The sequence below is a fragment of the Macrotis lagotis genome, chromosome X, assembly GCF_037893015.1.
Source record: "Macrotis lagotis isolate mMagLag1 chromosome X, bilby.v1.9.chrom.fasta, whole genome shotgun sequence".
In the NCBI taxonomy this organism is placed as follows: Eukaryota; Metazoa; Chordata; class Mammalia; order Peramelemorphia; family Peramelidae; genus Macrotis; species Macrotis lagotis.
In genome coordinates, this window is record NC_133666.1 from 152,847,671 (window position 1) to 152,869,249 (window position 21,579).

At 35.9% G+C, this 21,579-nt stretch overlaps 1 protein-coding gene and 1 long non-coding RNA gene across 4 annotated transcripts in view; one reads left to right on the top strand and one right to left on the bottom strand.

Moving 5' to 3' along the window:
* CCDC192 (coiled-coil domain containing 192) overlaps positions 1-21,579 on the bottom strand; it is a 392,505-nt gene that overhangs the window by 133,281 nt on the left and 237,645 nt on the right. The window lies entirely within an intron of this gene.
* On the top strand, positions 5,723-11,624 carry LOC141502186 (uncharacterized). The gene is made up of 3 exons (XR_012472439.1): positions 5,723-5,929; positions 9,455-9,543; positions 11,521-11,624. It is a non-coding gene; the product is annotated as an uncharacterized LOC141502186 (long non-coding RNA).

Consider the following 21,579-nt stretch of genomic DNA (forward strand, 5'->3'; position numbering starts at 1 on the left):
CTCTGACGAACTTGACATGTGCTTCCACTGCCCCCCTGTGTTCTCTGGAGCAGCATGGAAGCTGCTGTTGCCAGGGCCTGCCTCTGCCTACTGTGCTGGGAAAGTCTCAGAGTAACCCCAAGAAGCCACAAATCCAGACTCTCTTGCACCAGGACGTGTGCTCCAGTTCCCAAGCACAAACAGCAGATATCTAGTGAAATGTTCCTGAAGTCTGAACTCTAGATTCTTCACCAACAACTCACTGGAAGCTGCAAAAGGAGAAGTTCAGTTCACAATTCACAATTTAAGGGTGAAAGTAGAAAGTGATGCCACATTTCCTGCCAACCCTCAGCTAATTAAATGAGTTATGATTGGCAAAAATGTCCAAATTCTCATTTCCAGAAATATTTCTGGACTCCTGGAGAGGTTAATATTGTCTTTTTGGGCAGCAAGGTGACACAGTGGATAAAGCACCAGCCCTTGAGTCAGGAGGATCTGAGTTCAAATCCAGCCTCAGACACTTAATAGTTGCCAAGTTGTGTGACCTTAGGCAAGTCATTTAACCCATTACCTTAAATAAAATAAAAATAATTTAAAATAACCTTTGTCTTTTCAAGTGAGTCTCCCTAAAACAATCACAACAAAATCTTTATGATAAAATTGTTGTTGGCTTTTCAAATCTCTAATTAAGAAACAAAACTTAAACAGTTTCTTCAGGACAGTAGTCAAACAATCCTAAAATCCAGGGAACCATCTTGGATTGCATTATCTCTCTGTTGAGTTTTCAGTGGTTGTCCGTGTCCACATACAATTATTGTCCTGTTGGTTCAGGGGCATTGGAATTTCCAGAAAACCATTTAAAACTAAACAATTTACACAAAAATAGATTCCCTTAAAAATAGTAAGATCCTGCTTCCAGGAGGACAACCCTGAAGCAATTAAGGTGGTATTGATCACAAAGACTGAGCAAAATCAGTTGTCTGAAGTTATCCTGAATTTAATCTGAACAGAAATGTTCGATATCTTCTGGGCCTCCCCCTCCACTCCTCCAATCTCTTCAAGTTGCTTCTGGAATAAAACTGAATTCTGAAGAAATCCCCAAGTATTTGGAAGAGCCTTAAATAACCACAATGGAAAATTCCAACAAAGATAAGAGTCCTTAAATAGTTTAACATAATTATCTTTAAAGTATAGTTCTTGGGAACACATTATAGGCACATTATAAGTCTTTACTGATTGACTGATAAGAAAGTTTCAGAGAAATCTGGGAAGAACTGAATGAATTGATGTAGAGTAAAGTGAGCAGAACCAAAACTACTATTCAATAACTAAAGTATTATAAAGAAAAGAAACTAGGAAAGCTTTAAAACTGATCAATGAAATGACTCAGTAAAACTGAGATTGAAACATGCCTCCCACCTCTTGGTGGCAAAGCAATAGACTCTAACTGAATATCAAGACATACATTTCTGTACATCATTAAAAAACAAATATCTCATTTGATCATACTATTCAGGACATTGCTAGCCCTGCAGGCATCAGGGCATTACAATAATGTTGCAAAAAAAGAAAAGAGTGGAAAGTAAAAGAAAAGGAATTTTTTTTAATACATAAAGCTCAAAGAGATAGAATTAATAAAAGGACAGAGACAAGTAAAACAATGTTGCTACCACTGCATTAAATTTAATGTAAATTAAAAAGAACAAGGTATATGAGCTAGATTTAATGTTTCATTCAGAAATCTCTATCTTATTTGTACAGAGAAATAGCTATGTTTGTAATAATTTTCTAATGCATAATTTAAAAACATTTTTTTATAAAAGAAAGAACAGCAATAACTGAAACAAAAGTGAACACTGCAAAATTTTAATGTCTAAGCATGGCCAAAAAGAAGAGATAGGAGAAGGTACCTTTCCTGCTCTTTGCAAATGTGATGTACTGTGAGTGTGGAACATTCATATAATGATAGACAATTTTTTTTAAAATATATATGAGATAGTTTGCTCACTTCTCCTCCTTTTTTTCCCCCTTTTTTAAAATTTGGGATGTGTCCCTGGAAAGAAGAAAAGGAAGGGATATATCAGGAAATATAAGTGATATAAAAATAAAAGATATCAATACTCCTTTTTTCCTTTAACATAGACAGGCAAACCTATTAAAGATGAACCAGTAAGGGAAAATTAACTTCTACCAGGAGTTTTCAGCTCAATTATCTTCCACCAAACCTCATCAGAATCCAACCAAGACAAATGGACAGGGGAAGAGCTGCCACTACTGGAGGGCAGTATGGAACCCTCTTCTGAACCTCCCTCCCCCAACCTGGTCTGCCCCAGAACTTCATCTGCCTCCTAGGATATCCAGGCAACAAGAGTACCACCACCACCAGGGTAGTCTACCCCTCTACCTTCCTTTTGCCTTGGGCCACTTGACTGCTCAGAGGGTTTGTGTGAGATGCGAGTTGATAACTCCATTCTTTCTGATAATTTGGAGAAAGAGCAGACCCTTTGCCCTGTCACTGCCTCCTAAGATCCTCCAGGCCTTACCATCTGCTCAGCCTCTATTCCCTGCGGTCTCCTGGTCCTTTCAATTTAACCATCTTAATTACTGAGGTGATCTAAGAACCTCTGGGCTTTGTCATCTGTACCACTGCTAAACCCCTAAGACTTCTGGAACTTTCCATCTGCCCTGAAATTGAACTTTCTTTAATGTGTTGTGTCTCCTCACCTCTACTCCCACTATTAAGAATATCATTCTTTGAGACATACTAGTCTTTCTAGTACTTTCTATTTATATTGCTAGAACTTAACAAGTGGGGAAATCTTTCCCCCCATTTTCATTCATTAACTTGCTGGCATAGTAAATGATAGTAGGCATGATATGGTCTCAAACTCTGTTTTCCTCTTCTTTAGCACTCCCATCATTATTCTGTCTTTTGTTGGCACCTGCTGGGTAATTCAGCTGCTAGGACTGTTGCTGGCATCATGTTGTACGAAACAACAAAGAAGTAAATACACTGCAACTACTGCAGTCTTGTTTTAGCCAACACTATGAATGCACAAAGAGAAGCATCAGTATCCTGCTGAGATCAAAAACATGTCATTCATTCACAACACTTCCTCTTCCCAAATGCTCCAGTTCTAAAGGTGACCTGGGTCTAACTCTTTGGATCACTCCACATAAGAAGGGAAGGATAAGTGCCCTCCTAACGATGGGTATGAGAACAATAAATTAATGTTGTAGAATTCAACATTACCCTAAATAGACAAAAAGGTTGAAGATGAATAAATTTCAATATTAAATCAAAAATATGATTTAACATTGTTTTTCTCTGTAGTCTTGGCTGTTCAGTAGTAAAATATAATTACATTTATATAAAGGTCTACATTTCAGTCAAAATGCCCATTAGACCCTATTCCTGTCCCACTGACAGAAATTAACCCATTTTTCAGATAAAAGAATTGAAAGTACAAGTGATTTAAAAAAATAAAAGGATGAGTGAGCCAGGGGTAGTGCCCACAAAGACATTACCATGTTTCCCCAAAGTTCATTTTAATCAAAATTGATACTAAGCATTTTACTTGACCTTGTTTAGACCCTTCCTTTCTTGTGGGCTCTGCTCCTAACTTTTCCAATTTCTAGCTTTTCAGCTTTTTATGTATTTCTACCCTCATTTGAATGTAACTTGAGGACAGGTTGTTATTCTTTTCCTCTTGTTTGTACTTCCAGTGTTTAGCACAGTACCTGATGCACAGTGAGCACTTAATCAATGCCTGTTGATTTTACTTGACTTGAATAATGATAGTAATGCTATTAAAAAAAAATTTAGATCTCCCTATTTTACCTGGGCTGCAGGTACAGAAGGCTCAATTCCACTGTTTCATTTCCACTCTTGGTTACCCCTTTACCCCTACTTAAGCAGCCCGGTCCCATGCACCCCTCCTCCACCATCTTATTGCCACACTTGGTGTAAAATTCATCTTGACTTAGTCTGCTGCCCCTCTGAACTACCAAGCTCAAAAAATTGGTATGTCTCAGTCTCCCTTACTGCAGGAATTACACACCAAGCCAGGCAGTTATATGATGCTACAAGTTTTTCCCAGTGAGTACAATAGTCTGACACTGCCATAATAGAGAAGGATGTTCCTGGGGTTACCTTAGTCATTGCTACTAATAAGGAAATGGAAGAGGCAGCAGTGATAGCCGTAAAATTCAACAGGTGAAGGGGAAAATTAGGCATGGTATATAAAAGATGGATCTCCTCCAAATGAGTTTCTTCTACTGGTCTATTCTCAAGGACAAAAGTTAATAAAAGTTTTTGCCTTAAGAAAGAGCAAAACAGAATTAGGTTAACAAGCATATTTAATGATATTTCTCTAAGTCCAAACTATCTAGATGGAGGATTCAATCTCCAGGATCATACCCCTTCAGATGGGCTGCTTCCTTGACTTAAATAGCATTGTCCTTCCAGAGGTATGATCTGAAGCATCACCTTTGCCTTGTCTAATCAAAGAAAGGTACAGCCCCTAATGCAGGATGGGGAAGGAGTAAGGTATGGGAAAAGGTGGAGGGAATGCAGTAAGAGAGGAAGAAAAGGAGGGGTGGGAGGGTGAGTGGAGAGGAGGTGGGACACATTCCAACAGAAAGAGAGACTTATAAGATCTCTTATGGCAAATATATACCTAGTGAAACTTTAGAAGGGGAGTCCTTTGTTTTGTTTTGCTAAGGAAGTCATCTCTAAGCACCCTTCAAAAATGCAAATTGTTCAATTACCAGGAGATTCTTTGCAAGGGCCCTGACCTCTTATCTGTTCCCAAATCTGATCAATAAGAGGATTTATGAAATAGGGGAATTTCTCATCACTTTTATAAAGTTACAAGTTAAAACTTAATCGCTTTTGACTGTATACCTATATAGTAGATGGAGACCAAAGTCCTCAGTCCAATCCAGTGTTCTGTTTTTACTGAACCCTTCCCCTATAGCTAGAGAGGTCTTGTACTCCTTGTAGGCCCCTAGTTTTCATTAGTGGCAGCACTAAGCCTGATTTTATTCTATCTGCTTTAGTCAGTAGGAATGAAAAGTCTTCCAAATGAAATCAAATTCTTAGGAGTTCACATACAGGAGGTAGGAGGACAAACTCTCCTTAAAAAGCAAGGGAACCACAAAAGCTGTCCATGTTGGAGAACATATTCAGATCACAAAATCCATCTAATTTAGAACCGGATAGGACTTCCTAGTCTAACCAGTTCAATTTATACCTAAAAGTAATCTCCATTATAATATATCAAACAAGTGGTCATCACTCTCTACCAGAATTACAGGATGGACAAAAGGGCAGGTATTAGTGAAAGTAAGGCAATCAGACCTGAAGCAGTTTTTGGTTTTTGATTTTTTTTTTAACATTTTGGAGGGCAATTGAACAGGACCATGAGTGTGGATAGGGCTTGTGTCCAGTAGTGGCCTTTTGTCTCTTCTAGACTACCCCAGTGTCTCTGGTCTTAGGGCAGGAATTAGAGCTGAATATAAAAAGAGTAGGGAAGTCTATACCCTGGCAGACACAGTCCTGCCAAGGTCAGAGTCTGCTGAGCTAGCTACACATAGATATTTGGATACTGACTTTTCCAGTTCTCATTGTTCTATTGACTTTCTAATCTCCTCACCTTCCCCCCACCCCCCATCTTGACAATTGGTATCTGTGCTTGCTTTATTCATTATCTATATTCTTGATCCTCTGTGTAGTCAGGAATCCAGGCTGGCATTGTAAGAACCAGGGCACCCTGGGAGTTCAAAGGGAAGAGGAGGAAAAGGTAGGAGAGCCAATGACATCCCTGGCAGTGTCTACCTGAAGCTCTCTTTTTAGGTTCAAAGCTTTTACCTAGTTTCTGTTAAAGTCGGGTAACCAATCCTAGTTTGGCAAGAGGACTGATACTGGAGGTAAAAGTGTTCAGCTCAGGTAAAGTGTGTGTGTGTGTGTGTGGGGGGGGTGACTGAAGGTGTGTGGGTAGAGAATAAGACTTTGGACAGCTAGATTATCACAATGAATCATTCAGCACATTGCTAGACCATCAGAGCCTCAGGATATTTTTCTGACTTTGTGAACAGGATATTTATGTCATAAAATAACCCAAAGCTAACCCTCCCTTTCCTACCACCCTCACAGTTACTGTTTATTGTTCCTCCTTTTGCCTATCCACAAGCAAAAGTAGGTGGAGCATTAAGTATTCATAGATTGTTGGAATTTAAGGGGATATTAGATCATTTGGTCCAAACCTCTCACTTTACAGAGGAAGAAACTGAGACTTAAAGAGGTGAATGGACTTGCAAGATCACACAGTGAACAAATGGCAAAGCTAACATGAGGAGTCAGGACTTTTCCCTTCTAATCTAGACTTCTTTCTGCTCTGCATAATGTCCTTTCTCCTACTATATATAAGATTTTAAAATCCTAAATGCACATTCCAGTCTTTTATTAGGAATTAGTTATTCTTTTTTTGTTCAATTGTTTATATTTTCATTTTTATCTTAAATTTTGTAGTGTATAACCAAAATTGGAGTGGAGGGTCAATCCAAGGGAAAGCGTGGGGGAAGGAACAAGGAAGGATTTTGTTAAATATAAAGATATGGAGATTGTCTCTACAACAAAGTCTTTCAGACTTTGCTGCCTACAGTGAGGAATCTGGCAATGAAATTTCTAAAGCTAAGGTTGCTACTTAAAAAAAAAAATCCTACCCACAAAATAATAAAAAACCATTAGCAAAACAACAGTTATTGTCAAGGTAATTGAACTAGCAATCCCTTGTCTCCTGGGGGGGAAAAGGTATTAACAAAAAGGACATGTGAAAGTCAGAAATTTATTGGCAGAAGCATAATCCCAGGGTAGCAGGTTGCTAGAGAACTGATGGTGGAATCAAGAACCCAAACCCTAACTTCTCATGAAAGGCTAGTCTTTTTTCCTTAAAAAAATATTAAAACTAAGGGCAGGTAGGTGGCACAGTGGATAGAGCATCAGTCCTGGGGTCCTGTGTTCAAATCCAGCATTAATAATTACCTAGTTGTGTAGCGTTAGGCAAGTCACTTAACTCCATTGCCTTGTAAAAACCAAAGGAAAAATATTAAAACTATCCTTGAGACAAGATTGACTCAGAGGATATAAAGTTGGACCATTGTTATAGCTTCCTGGTTACCTGAGTACAAAACAGCCATTACACAAGAGGCCAAAAATCCCTCCCTGAAGCTTCAGACCCTTAATATGAACAACAGGGCAAGTAAATTGTGTTCAGCTGAATCAATGCTTTATCCTGGACGAATTCCTGATATTCCCTGTTTTGAAGGTATTTCCCTTGATAAGGCTAAATGGTACAACATCTAGACCACAACTAAGTGGCATAGTGGACAGAGTGCTGGGCTTAGAGTTAGGAAGATTCCTTTTTCCGAGTTCAAATTCAGTCTCAGACACTTATTATGTGATCCTAGGCATATCACTTAACCCTATTTGGCTGTTTCCTCATATCTAAAATGAGCTGGAGAAAGAAATAGCAAACCACTACAATATCTTTGCCAAGAAAACACCAAATATGTTCATGAAGAGTCAGACACAACTGAACAACAACCAAAGACTATTGGACCTGGAGTCTCAAAGATCTGAGTTCGAATGTAGTCTCAGATGTTAATATGACCTTGGGTAAATCACTTTACGAACTAGTCTAGTTTAGTTTTCTCAATTATATAATACTAGCTAGGGATAATACTAGCTCCTATCTCCTAGGGATGCAAGAATCAAATGAAATATTTCTGAAGTGCTTTGTAAACCTTACAATGCTATATAAGTATTGATTGTTATCATTAATAATCCTTTGTTAAGGAACTTTAAGACTAGACAATCTGGGCACCTGCAGGAATCTAGTCTAAATCAATTATGTTCACTGTTAGACAAGAACTACCCAATGTTGTTCTACATGAGCCCCTAGAGAAACTATCTAAAAGGTTATTCTTCTCTTCCATCATAACAGAAGACTTGTATAAGGAGAGACTCAAAGAATGGAGCTGGAGTGAAGATAAGAGACAAATATATTGGATGTAATAATTAAGATGTTGTTGCTGTTCAGTCATATCAGTCTCTTTGTGACCCCCACCCCCCACCCCAGGACCGTAGCATGCCAGGTCCTTCTATTCTCCACTATCTCTTGAAGTCTGTCTGTTTGTTGTTTCCCTTTTACCTTCAATCTTTCTCATTACCAGGGTCTTTTCCAATGAGTCCCATGGTCTCAATATATGGCAAAAGTATTTAAGCTTCAGTTTCAGTTTTTAACCTTCCAGTGAATAGTCTGAATTAATTTCTTTAAAATTGATTTGATCTACTAACTGTTCTAGGGATTCTTATAGTCTTCTCCAGGAGCACAGTTTGAAAGCATCGGATTCTAGTGTTCAGCCTTCCTTGGAGTTCATCTCAAAGTCATACATGACTACTTAGCAGTATTTAGTATGTACTATATACATAGCTTTGATAATATGGACCTTTCTTGGCAGGGTGATGTCTCTGCTTTTTTAGTATATTGTCTAGATTTGCCATAGCTTTTCGTCCAAGGAGCAAGTGTCTTTTAATTCCATGGCTGTAGTCATCATCTGCAGTTATCTTTTGTGTCCAAGAATATAAAACCAGACATTGCTTCCATTTCTTCTTCTTTGTCAGGAAATGTCAAGATTTTAATGGGTGGGGGTGTTATTATTTTTGATGTTAAGCTTCAAGCCAGCTTTTAAATTGTCCTCTTTTACCCTCATCAGAAACTTCTTAATTTATCTTCATTTCAGAAATGATTTATGAAATACCTAGTGGTTCAAGCCTGTCTCATTGCTGAGAGCAAAATTGATGAATTCACGTTTCCCTGGCCTTTATTTGACTCTTATTCCCTTTTAGGAGAAAAATGAGCTTGTTTCTTGATTTCGCTTTCTTGGGGTTTGGTTTTTTTTTTTTGCCTCCTGATTCAGGGTTCCAGGAAGATAAAATGGTTTATCATTGAATTACTGACTTATGTGTATGTCGTTGAGTAATAATGGTGGAGGGAAATCAGTGGTAAAGTATCCAGAAGGGAGAAAGATTTTCTCCCCTATAAGTATCAAGCTCTTTCCTGGAATAAGGGGAGTTTGGAACTGTTACAGAAGGGATGGAGTGGCTAGGTGGTGCAGTGGATAAAGCACCAGCCCCTGGAGTCAGGAGTACCTGGGTTCAAATCTGGTCTCAGACACCTAATAATTACCTAGCTGTGTGGCCTTGGGCAAGCCACTTAACCCTGTTTGCCTTGCAAAAAACATAGCAGAAGGGAGACAATTCTTTTTTTTTTTTAATCTTCTCAAAAGCCTAAGAGAAGAAGGTGGATTCAAAATAGTCCTAGACAAAATGAGTTTAGCAGTTTTGGTGCTGAGAAAAGTTTGTAAATGAGCTGGAAATTACTCTTTTTTTCTTTGTTTCTTCCCCATATAGGATTAAAAGGAAAACTCTTTTCTGAGGAGTGGAGCCAAGGGAAAGAGTAGGGCAAATTGTTCAGTCCAAAAAGAGGTCTGGGAGTAGAGGTATGTAATATGAAAAGTATAGGTGAGTAGTAATCCTAGCTGAATAACACTACCCAATAGCTATACAAGAGATTAAAGGAATGACTTGGAATATCCATGGTGACTTGTGTGGTTTGAACACATTTGGATGCTAGTAAATTTTTAGCAATTGTCTCTCAAAGAAAAAAAAAAGAAGTATACACTATATACTTTTATGTTTAATATGAATCAACATTTTTGCATAACTTTAAGTCTAGACAACAAAACAATAAGTCAAACCTTGATTTGTAGCATTTGCTGATTTATGAGATGTAAACATTCCCACTGAAAAATTTAACAATGGATCTCCTAAGCTGGTTCCAACTGGTTCCCTTGTACTCTGTTTGAAGCTTATGTTCCTTTTATTTGCTTTCTCTGTGGAATCTGTGTAGGCACTCCCTACACTTTTGACGGGACAAACCCCTTTCAGACTTACATCTGGGTCATTGTAAATAAGTCACTTCAGCTCTCTGAGTTTCCAATTTTCTGGTTTTAAAATGAAGATATTTAAAAGACTAAATGATCTTTAAGGGTTCTTCCAATTCTATGATTCTCTGCATTACCCTAATTATAAATTTCTAGGCTTCACAAACATACAGTTAATTATGATATTATACAGTGGATAAGATGCATTGGAAAAAAACGAACAACAGATGAGGGCATCTTCCAGCAGTCCTAACATAGGAAGGAAATAATAATTGATATAATGCCTATTCTTTGCCAGGCACCATATTAAGTACTTTTTAATAAATATTATCTCATCTGAAGCTCACAACTTTATGGGTTAAGTGGTATTATTATCTCCATTTTACAATTGAGGAGACTGAAACAAATATAGGTTAAGTGACTTGTCCAGGATCACTCAGTTAGTGAGCATCTGAGTTTGAACTCAGGAATCTTCATAATATCCACTGTGCCACCAGCTACCTCTAGAGTTTCAACATCCATCACATGCCCTGATTTCAACATAGGGGCCACAGATAATTTGTAAAGAAGAATTACTGAGTTTTCATTTTATGTAGTCCCATTTATTTGTCTGGAAAGGACAAAATCCTTCAGGAAATATTGTGATTCTGAGTGGATAATCTTACTCTCTTGGGAGTATAACAATTGACTTCATTAGTGGAGGAAGAGATCAATGTCAATTGGAAACTTCTAGAATCAATAAAAAGGTCCCAGTTTCTTTCTGGATGCTAGTATATCCCCAAATGACCCTTTCTACCTCTATTTGGGAATAGAAGAGGAAAACGAAAGATAAGTTAGCATTATGCTAACATTCTTACACATCTCTTCAGCATACATCAAATTTTACAACTACATATTTATCGAATGCTCTTTCTTACCCTCTTACTGACGTCCCTGGAGGGAGTCATTGGTGCCTTCTGCCTCCCTTGGCATCAGGAACCATTCCTTCTGGACCATTTCTATGCCTAGTCATATTTTTATACACTTTTTTCCCCCCTTATGAAAGGTTCAATGATTACCTACTTCTCTAAATGATTCCTTTCAATGTCTCTCACTTAGTCAACATTCCCTATTCAGAGTCTTAAAGGCCCTAATCTATCATTAGCTCCCACAAGACAAATATTTAGAAAACTCTTTATAAGCAAGCAAATAAATAACAGATTTAATCCTTGAGCTATTATGATGAAATATGCTATGTTCTTTTGAAGTTCTCTAAAGATTTGACCTCATTCACTTTTCCAGGCATTAAATCAAAGTAATTGCAAATATGTCCAAAATTATAATGTCTTTTCTACTTTAAAAGTAGAACTAGAAGAAAAACGAATGGCTAGAACACTGCTGCTGCTAAGAAAATGTAAAATAATAATAATGATGATGATGTTTGTCCTTCATTCTTGAGGAAGACATCAGGGAGGTGATGACAAGACAAGTACATAAATTGGATTTGAGTGAGGGGAGTACTGTGTTAAGTCACAGCCTCATTTTCTCCTCCAGAGTCATCTGGGTCCTGTGGCCAGATATGAATCAGGAGGACTGGAGATATCTCTGGATTCGAGGTAAAGAGTTAAGTGACTTACTAAGTCACACAGCTAGTAAGTGTCAAGTGCCTGAGGTCAGATTCAAACTCCCTCCTGACTCCAAGCCAGTGCTCTGTCCACTGCACCACCTAGCTGTCCTAATAATGATAATGAAATCCACAGAATGACCTATTCTCTTTTTTTTAAGTCCAGATTCCTCATTTCTCTCTGTTGAAATATCTATCTCTATAAAATTATAGTTTGATGCATATGTCTACATATATGTCTTCACTTTGTTTCTACCAACATTTTTATTTCTGAAGGACTCTTTTCTTCACCCATCAGTTTAGCAGCACCTTGAGAACAAAAACCTTATTAGATTTTTCTTTGCATTATACTTAGCATAGGATTTATTACATTGAAGGGTATTTTAAAAAGTATTAAAAGTGAATTCATAGAATCAAAGAACCAGAAGAGACCTTAGACATTATTTAATTCAATGTCATTATTTTGTAGATAAAGAATCTGAAGTTCAGTGAGTTTGACTTTATTTAAGATTACATAGACAGAAGGGAAAAAGAGCCACATTTGCAAATATAGGTAGAGCAGCTTGTTTTTAGTGGCAAAGAATTGGAAATTGAAGGGATGTCCATCAATTGGGGAATAACTGATAAATTGTGGTATATGAATGTGATAGAATACTATTATTCTGTAAGAAATCATGAGCAGGTAGACTTCAGAAAAGCCTGGAAAGACTACTTGAACTGATACTGAGTAAAGTGAGCAGAGCCAGGAGAACATTGTACATCTTAACACCAAAACTGTGTGGTGATCAGCTATGACATAGTTAGTTCTGAGGAGCACAATGATCAAAGACAGTTCTAAAAGACTTGTGATGGAAAATACCACCTACATCCAGATAAAGAACTAGGGAGTCTAGATGTAGATGAAAGCATACTATTTTCACTTTTAAGATTTCTTTTATGGTTGTTCTCTCTCATGCTTTTCTCTCTTTTGTTTTGATTCTTCTTTTACAACATGTCTAATATGGAAATATGTTTAACATAGTTGTACATGTGTTACCTATATCATATTGCTTGCTGTCAAGGGGAAGGGGAAAGGAAGAAAAAGAGGGGGGGGAAATATGAAACTTAAAGTCTTACAAAAATGAATATTGAAAACTATCTTTATATATAATTGAAAAAAATTAAATAATAAAATAAAAAGATTACATTGACAGTGAAGCAATCAAGCTGGGGTTTTTTTTGCAAGACAATGGGGATTAAGTAACTTGCCCAAGCACACAGCTAGATAATTATTAAGTGTCTGAGATCGAATTTGAACTCAGGTCCTACCTGACTCCAGGGCTGGTGCTCTAATTACTGTGCTACCTAGCTTCCCCAAAGCAGTTTTGAACTGCCTTTTTTAAACCAGGTGTCCTCACTTTTAGCCCAGTGATTTTGCTGCTCTACCACAGTTCTGCTTTATTCTCATAAAACTCTTGACCCTAAATTTTCTTTTTCACATATTTCTGGTTTTTCCCATCAATCAGTCAGCAAGAACTTGCTATGTGCCAGGCAATGTGCTACATGAAAAGAATGAAACAACCCCTACTCACAAGGAACTTATGTGTTATAATAAACCAGTAACTTTCAAATCAAAAGTCACCAAATTCTTGTATTTCAAAGTTCCCATTTATTTAGTATGTTAAAGCAAACCAAACTTTCTTTTGAATGAGCTACAAATCCTCCATTACAGGTAGTCTTCATTTCTATATATGTATCCTCCCAATCCTTTGTTTTCTAATCCATTCTGCTATTCTAATTTGACTTATGGATGCACTTTTCCATTCAGTTATGATTGTTCATCTCTCTCTTTCTCCTGATCTTTCATATTTTTTTTCATTTCTTTGCTCCCATCTCCCTCTTTACAAATAGAAAGATAGAATGCAAAGGAAGGCAACCTATCAGTACCAAATTTCAAACTATATCACAGTGGTAATTAAAAAAATAATCTTATAAAAGTTAAGAAATAGAATGATAGATTAATGGAATAGATAAACCCAAAGAACCAAGCTTTGGGGACAAGAACTTGCCATTTAATAAAAATAACTGGGAAAACTGGAAAGCAGTATGGTAAAAACAAGGCATAAATCAACATTTTAAATCACATACCATAATAAAACCCAAAATAGAAAGATGATTTAGACATAAATGGAAACATAGAAAAAAAATTGTCAGATATATAGATAAAGGAATAGTTTATGACCACACAGGAGAGATAATCATGAAAAGTAAAATGCATGATTTTGATCACGTGAAATTAAAAAGATTTTCAAAAACAAAATCAGTGCATTCAAATTTAAAAGGAAATAAAACTGGCAAAACATTTTCAGCAAGTTTTCCTGATCTAGGCTTATTTCTCAAATATATATATAGGGCTTTGAATCAAATTTATAAAAATATGAGTCATTCACCACTTAATAAAAGCTTTCAAAAGATGAAATCAAAACTATCAATAATCATATAAAAATTCTTTAAATCATGTTGAATATAGAAATTAAAATAAAACAATTCAAATATCATCTCACATCTATCAGATTGGCTAAATGACAATAAAGAAAAAAGACAAATTCTAGAAAGAATGTGGGGGGAAGGGACCCTTATGCTCAATCAGTGAAGTTGTAAACTGGACCAATCATTCTGAAAAATTATTTGGAACTATACACAAAGGGTATAAAACTGTGTATATCCTTTGACCCAGTAATACTAGCTCTGTATCCCAAAGAGATCAAATAAAAGGGGAAAGAACCTATTCATACAAAAATATTTATAGCAGCTATTTTTGTGGTGATAAAAGATTTGGAATGGTGGAAGCTCATCAATTGGAGAATGGCTGAACAAGTTGTGGTACATGAATATAATGGAATATTATTGCTCTATAAGTAATAATGAATAGGAAGATTTCAGAAAAACCTGGAAAGACTTACATGAACTGATGCTGAGTGAAGTGAGCAGAACCTAGAGAACACTGTACACCTTAACACCACATTGTGGGATAATCAGTTACGATAGACCTATTAGCTCTTCTCAGCAATACAGCAATCAAAGTCAATTCTAAAAGACCTGCTTTGAAAAATGTCATCCACGTCCAAAGAAAGAATATAGAATCTGAAAGTAGATCAAAACATAGTATTTTCACCTTTCATAAATATATATATGTATATATATATATATATACATATATATATATATATATATATTTGCTTTTCCTTCTCATGGTTTTTCCCTTTTTTGTTCTAATTCTTTCACAGTGTGATTAATGTGGAAATACATGTAACACTATTGTACATGTATAATCTGTATCAGATTACTTGATATCCCAGGGTGGGGAGAGGATATGATGGGAGGGAGAAACTTTATAAAAATGAATGTTGCAGAAAACCTGGAAAATCTAAAATGAAGTGATCCAAAGTAAAGTGAGCGTAATAGAACTTTGTACACAGTAACAGTAATATTGTAAAAATGAGCAACTATCAAAGACTTAGCTATTAAAACTATTCCAAAGAACCCATGATGGAAAATGTTATACACTTCCAGAAAAAAAAAAGATATGATGAATTCTGAGTGCAGATTAAAGTATACTTTTTCTTTTTTAAAATTTTTCTGGAGGCAGGAGGGTTGTGCTTTCTTTCGCAACATAGCTAATATGAAAATGTTTTGCATGACTTCATGTTTAATCAATTTCATATTTCTTGCCTTCTCAAGGAATCGGGGAGGAAAAAGAGGGAGAAAATTTGTAACTCAAAATTTTTAAAAATCAATGTTAAACATTATTAAATATAATTAGGAAATATTTAACAAAACAAATAAAAATATATCATTTTTAAAAAGACAGAAAGAAAGAGGGAGTTTGCCTGAGACTTATAATCTTTTAAGTGAAAGACTACTTCCTCTCTGATACAAATCTTTTCTTTCCTTTGTCCCATTCCTGATCTCAGAATTTTTTTTATCCTTCCTCTTAATCACTTCCTTTACATTCCTTGTGTCCTATCACTTAGAATCTTCTCTAACCCTGAGAAGATATTTGCTTTTTATTCCCCATTAACATAAAAACAATCCACCCACACACATTATATTTCAATTAAACAAATATGAATACTTTTTCATGTTATTCTACTTCATTCTGCATGTTAAACTACTTCAACATGTCCACTCAGTTCTAGTCTTTCTATCAGGATAGAAACCTATTAAAGGTTCATTTCCTGCCCCATAGGATTTTAAATTGTCTTTCCAAAACTCTTGCCTTTTTAAAAATTTTTTTATTTTTTTCAATTTTTGCAAGGCAATGGGGTTAAGTGGCTTGCCCAAGGCCACACAGCTAGGTAATTATTAAGTGTCTGAGGCCGGATTTTAACTCAGGTACTTCTGACTCCAGGACTAGTGCTCTATCCACTGGACCACCTAGCTGCCCTTCTCTTGCCTTTTAGAATATCATATGACAAGCTCAATTTTTTTTTTTATAATATTAGCTGTGACCCTGGTCACAGTTTCTGGAAGAGTTCCAAGAAAATTTTAAAAAATCAAACAAGACAGATGGAGGGAAAATTTAGAAAAGAAATGAGAATCATACCAAAAAAATAGGAAGATCTTTGTAAAGGAGGGACAAAAAAAATTAAAGAAAATATTACTTTAAGAAACAAACTAGTCAAATGTTTTGGGTTTTTTTTTGTTTGTTTTTTTAGGTTTTTGCAACACAAATGGGGTTAAGTGGCTTGCCCAAGGCCACACAGCTAGGTAATTATTAAGTGTCTGAGACTGGATTTGAACCCAGGTACTCCTGACTCCAGGGCTGGTGCTTTATCCACTACGCCACCTAGCCACCCCTCAAATCTTTTTTTTAAAAAGGCCACAAAAATCCATTGAAGAAAAGAATTTTTAAACACATAATTGGACATATGGGGGAAGGGGGGGGGGATATGCAGAAATTCATTGACGAAAGGTAGATTTGGCCAAATGGAAAAAGATGTACAAAAGATCACTAGAAGAAATAATTTCTTAAAAATTAGAATTGGTCAAGTAAAAGTTAATGATTCCATGAAAAACTAAGAAAAAATAAAATCAAAAGAATAAAAATTTACAAGGTTATGTGAAATATACCACTGGAAAAAATAACTTATCTGAAAAATAGATCAAGAAGAGATCATTTAAAAATTGTTGGATTACCTGAAATTATTAAGGAAAACTACCCTAATATTCAAGAAACACTGGGTATGACTAAAATTGAAAAAAATCTTTCTATCACCTTCTAAAAGAGATCCCAAAATGAAAACTCCCAGGAAGATTATAGCAAAATTCCACCATTCCTGGATAAAAGATAAATTATCACAAGCAGCCAGGAAGAAATTTTAAATATCATGGAGTCACAATCAGGATCACACAAAATTTAGCAGCATCTACATTAGAGGACTGAAGGGTTTGGAATATCTTTTCCTGAAGGGCAAACAAGATCACAAACAAGAAGTAACCACCCATCAAAATGGAGTAAAATCCTTCAGGGTGGAAAATGGGCATTAAATTAAATTAAGGACTTTCAAGTAATCCTAATGAAAAGACCACAGCTGAATTAGAACTTTGACTTTCTGTAAAGACTCAAGAGAAGCATAAAAAAGGAAAGAGGAAAAGAAATCACAAGGAATTTAATAAGGTTAAACTGTTTGCATTTCTACATGGGAAGATATTTGTAAATTCTAAAAATTTTATCACTATTAGTACAATTAGAAGGAGTATACATATAGGGTATGGGTGTGAGTTGAATATGATTAGACGATATTTTTAAAAATAAAACTAGGGAGTTAGAAAAAGGAATGCACTGGGAAATGAGGGAGAAGTAGAATAGAGTTAATGGTCTCACATAAAAGAGGTACAAAGTTTTTACAATAGAGGGGAAGATGGAAGAACTTGGGGGTGATGGTGAGGTGGGTTGAATTTTACTTTTATTGGAATTGGCTCAAAGAGGGAACAATAAACACAACTTAGTTAAGTACAAAAATCTATACTCAACAGGATAGTAGGTATGGAAGGGTATAAGAAGCAAGTTGGGGGGGGCATTCTAGGGAGTACTGGGAAAAGCAGTAGGGTATAGGGTGAAGAAAGGTGGGAGAGAGAGAGAGAAGGATAAACAGGGAGAGAAACAAGATGGAAGGAAATACATAATTAATAATCATAAATAAAAAATATAGCAAGTTTCTCTTGATAAAAGTCTCATTTCTCAAAACTATAGAAAACAAGGTCAAATTTATAAGAATACAAGTCATTCCCAAGTTGGTGAATGGTCAACAAATACAAGGGCAGCTATGTGGCACAATGAATAGATGCCAGACCTGAAGTAAACAAGACTCATCTTCCTGAGCTCAAATCTGACCTCAAATGTTTACTAGCTGTGTAAACTTTGGCAAGTCACTTAACTCTGTTTGCCTCTGATCCTCATCTGTGAAATGAGCTGGGGGAGGAAAGGCTAAATCACTCCAATATCTTTGCCAAGAAAACCCCCAGTAGGATCACAAAGATGATTAAAACAACTGAGCAACAACAACAAAAGATATGAACAGATAGTTTTCAGACAATAAAATCAAAGTTATCTATGGTCATATGAAAAAATGCTCTAAATCACTACTGAGTAGTGAGATGCAAATTAAAACAACTACTACCCCACCCCTATAGTATTAACTAATATGGCAGAAAAGGAAAATAACAAATGTTGGAGAGAAGATGGACAATTGAGGCACTGTTGGTATAACTGTGAACTGATTCAAACATTCTGAAGAGCAATTTGAAACTTTATTCAAAGGTAAACCGTATCTATCCTCTGACCCAGTAATATCACTATTAGGTCTATTTTCCAAAAAGGAAAAGAACCTAAAGGTTCAAAAATATTTATAGCAACTCTTTTTGTGGTGGCAAAGAACTGAAAATGGAGGGGATGTTCATCAATTAAATAATGACTTAAGAAGGTGTGATATGTGATTGTGATGGAATACTATTGTTCTATAAAAACTGATAAACAGAATACTCTCAGAAAAAATTTGGAAAGATTTATATGAACTGATGGCAAGTGAAATAAGCAGAATCAGCTCATTATTGTATACAGAATTGTGCAGTGACCAACAGTGAATGATATAACTATTCTGAGCAATATATTATTCCAAGACAATTCTGAATGACTTATGATGGCAAATGCAATCTACCTCCAGAAAAAGAACTGATAGAGTTTGAATGCAGATCATAGCATACTTTAAAAATAAACAAAAAAAAATCCTTTTCTTTTTTTGTTTGTGTTTTCTTTCCCAGCATGACTAATACAGAAATATGTTTTGCATGACTGCATATGCATAACCTATGTCAAATTGCTTGGAGGGAAAAAAGAAATTTGGAACTCAAAAATTTAAAGAAAAAATGTTAAAATTTTTTTTATATGCAATTGGGAAAAAATAAAGTATTAAATTTTTGAAAACAAAGAAAAGTATGGCATGGACACATTTTCCTTGAAAATTGGTTGAGAATATCTCATTAGCATACATATCTCATTAGCATACACCTAACTATAATATTTTTTCTCTTTTTTTTGCAAGGCAATGGGGTTAAGTGACTTGCCCAAGGTCACACAGCTAGGTAATTATTAAGTGTCTGAAGTCAGATTGGAACTCAGGTCCTCCTGATTCCAGGGCAGGTGTTCTATTCACTGCTCCACCTAGCTGCCCCTAAATATAATATTTTTTAAGATTTTCTCCCTTTTTTCAAATAATTTGTTTTTTGCTTTAATATTTCTTTTTTTATTTTGTTAAATGCCTGTTTTCTATTTGACATTCTAATTTTCAGAGCATATATTGTTAAAGGAGATTTTCCATTGTCTTTTCTATGGTGTCAGTTTTCCTTGTCATTTTTTTCTCCCTAGTTTTTCCATTCTACATCTTTTATTTCACTTCTTTCAGTACCCCTACAGTCCTTATAACCAAGACATTTTTTTCTTACAAGTCTTTACTTGAACTTGTTGTCATATTGAAATCCTCTTCAGTTGTTTCTTCATATTACTCAGTTTTCCTTGGTTTGTTCATCTCATTCAGCTCAATATCTAGTTTGAGAAGCCTGTACACATATCATTCTGTGCAACTGAAAGGCATGAGTAGGACCTGACTGATCCTAAGTTCTGTCTAACCCAGGCTAGGCCCATCCATCAAAAGATTCTGGGACTCTTGACTTTGAGAAGGAAGGGCCCTCTTGCTGGAGGCTGTGTCTGGGTCCTTCTTGATTGTTTCTGAGTTTAAGGGCTTCTCCTTTTCTAGGTTCCTATTATAGGTTCAGAAGGCTACTTGGGTTGGATTTTCCTCCAGGGTCTCTTGCCATGAGACTAAGATCACTGATGCTACATTGGGTTTGCTCTCTTGATTTGGACTTCTGCCTCCAATGGTGCCAGTCTGTGAAAGCCATCTCAACATGATTCTCCTCCAACATTCTTTGCAGTGTGGTTTCTAATCTTATTATTCAATTGAAAGTACTCTTTAAAGTTATCAATGATCTTTTATGTGCTAAATCTAATGGCCTTTTCTCAAGCCTTGTCCTTCTTGGTTTTTCTATAGCTTCTGACACTGTCAATCACTCTCTTCTCCTTGATACCCTCTCCTAGTAGGTTTTTGTAGCACTACTCTCTTCTGGTTTCCCTATTTATCTGACTAATTCTCTTTGCTGGATACATTTCTGCTTAAGGTGGGTGTTCCCCCCAAGTTCTACCTGATCCCTCTTTTCTTCTCCCTCTACACAATTTACTAGGTGATCTTATGAGTTCCTATGGTTTCAATGATCACTTCTATGTTAATAATTCTCAAATCTACTTATACAATCCTAACTTTTCTCTTTACTTTCAGACTCATATCTCCAGTTGCCTATTAGCAATATCAAACTGGATGTCCTGTAAACATCTTAAACTTAACAAGTCCAAAACCAAACTCAATACCTTTTCCCCTAAACATTCTCTCTTATAAACTTTCCTATTACTATTGAATAATTCTCCCACTGATGTAGGGGATCAAGAAAGACTCCATGTTGAACAAAGAATAGCAGCAAAATGAACTTTTCAGTTTAGCAATGTGAACTGCAGAAATAATTTTTTAATTAAAATGTTCCATTAACTCTCCTCTGTTCCACATATAAGCACCAAATTCCCCAAATTTCCTAGTCAATGATTTTTTTTCTTGATAATGATAGAACAATACAATCTGACTCCCTTTGTTAGTGTTTGATTCATGTGACTATTGTCAATTTGGTTCATTGTCATATGCCATAGGGTAGTTGTGATATTCCTCACAGTTTATTATTTTTTAGGGTTTTTTTTTTGCAAGGCAAATAGGGTTAAGTGGGTTGCCCAAGGCCACACAACTAGGTAATTATTAAGTGTCTGAGACCGGATTTGAACCCAGGTACTCCTGACTCCAAGGCCATATTTTATCCACTATGCCACCGAGCCGCCCCTTTCTCACAGTTTATACAAGAATCCATGTACAGAGGAGGGAAGGAAAGATAGAGAATTATGGTACAAGGGGGAAAATTCATGAATGGGAATTGAAAGAAATCTATTCAAAAACCTCAATTTTATATGACATTGGACAAGTTACTCAGACTCTTGCAAACTCAATTTTCCCATCCATAAAATGAAAAAAAAATTGGTCTTGATAGTCTCTGAGATTCTTTCTACTCTTCTCTCTAGTTTGTTCTAATACTATCTCGTCTTTTTTTTAATATACCAGTCTGATTCAGACCTATTAGGAAAACCAGCATTGATTGATTCCTTCAAATATTCCCTAAGTAGAATTAACTTTACTAGATTAATGCAAATCCATTCTGTAAACCTAGCAAACCTTCTAGGAGACATGCCTTCAGTCTCTTTAGTCTTTTTTTAATCTCCTTTGCTTTGTTCAGTTTTCCATGTGTTAGAGGCTGCAATGGTTTTATACAAGTAATACTAGGGCTTTGAGTGTTAGTTG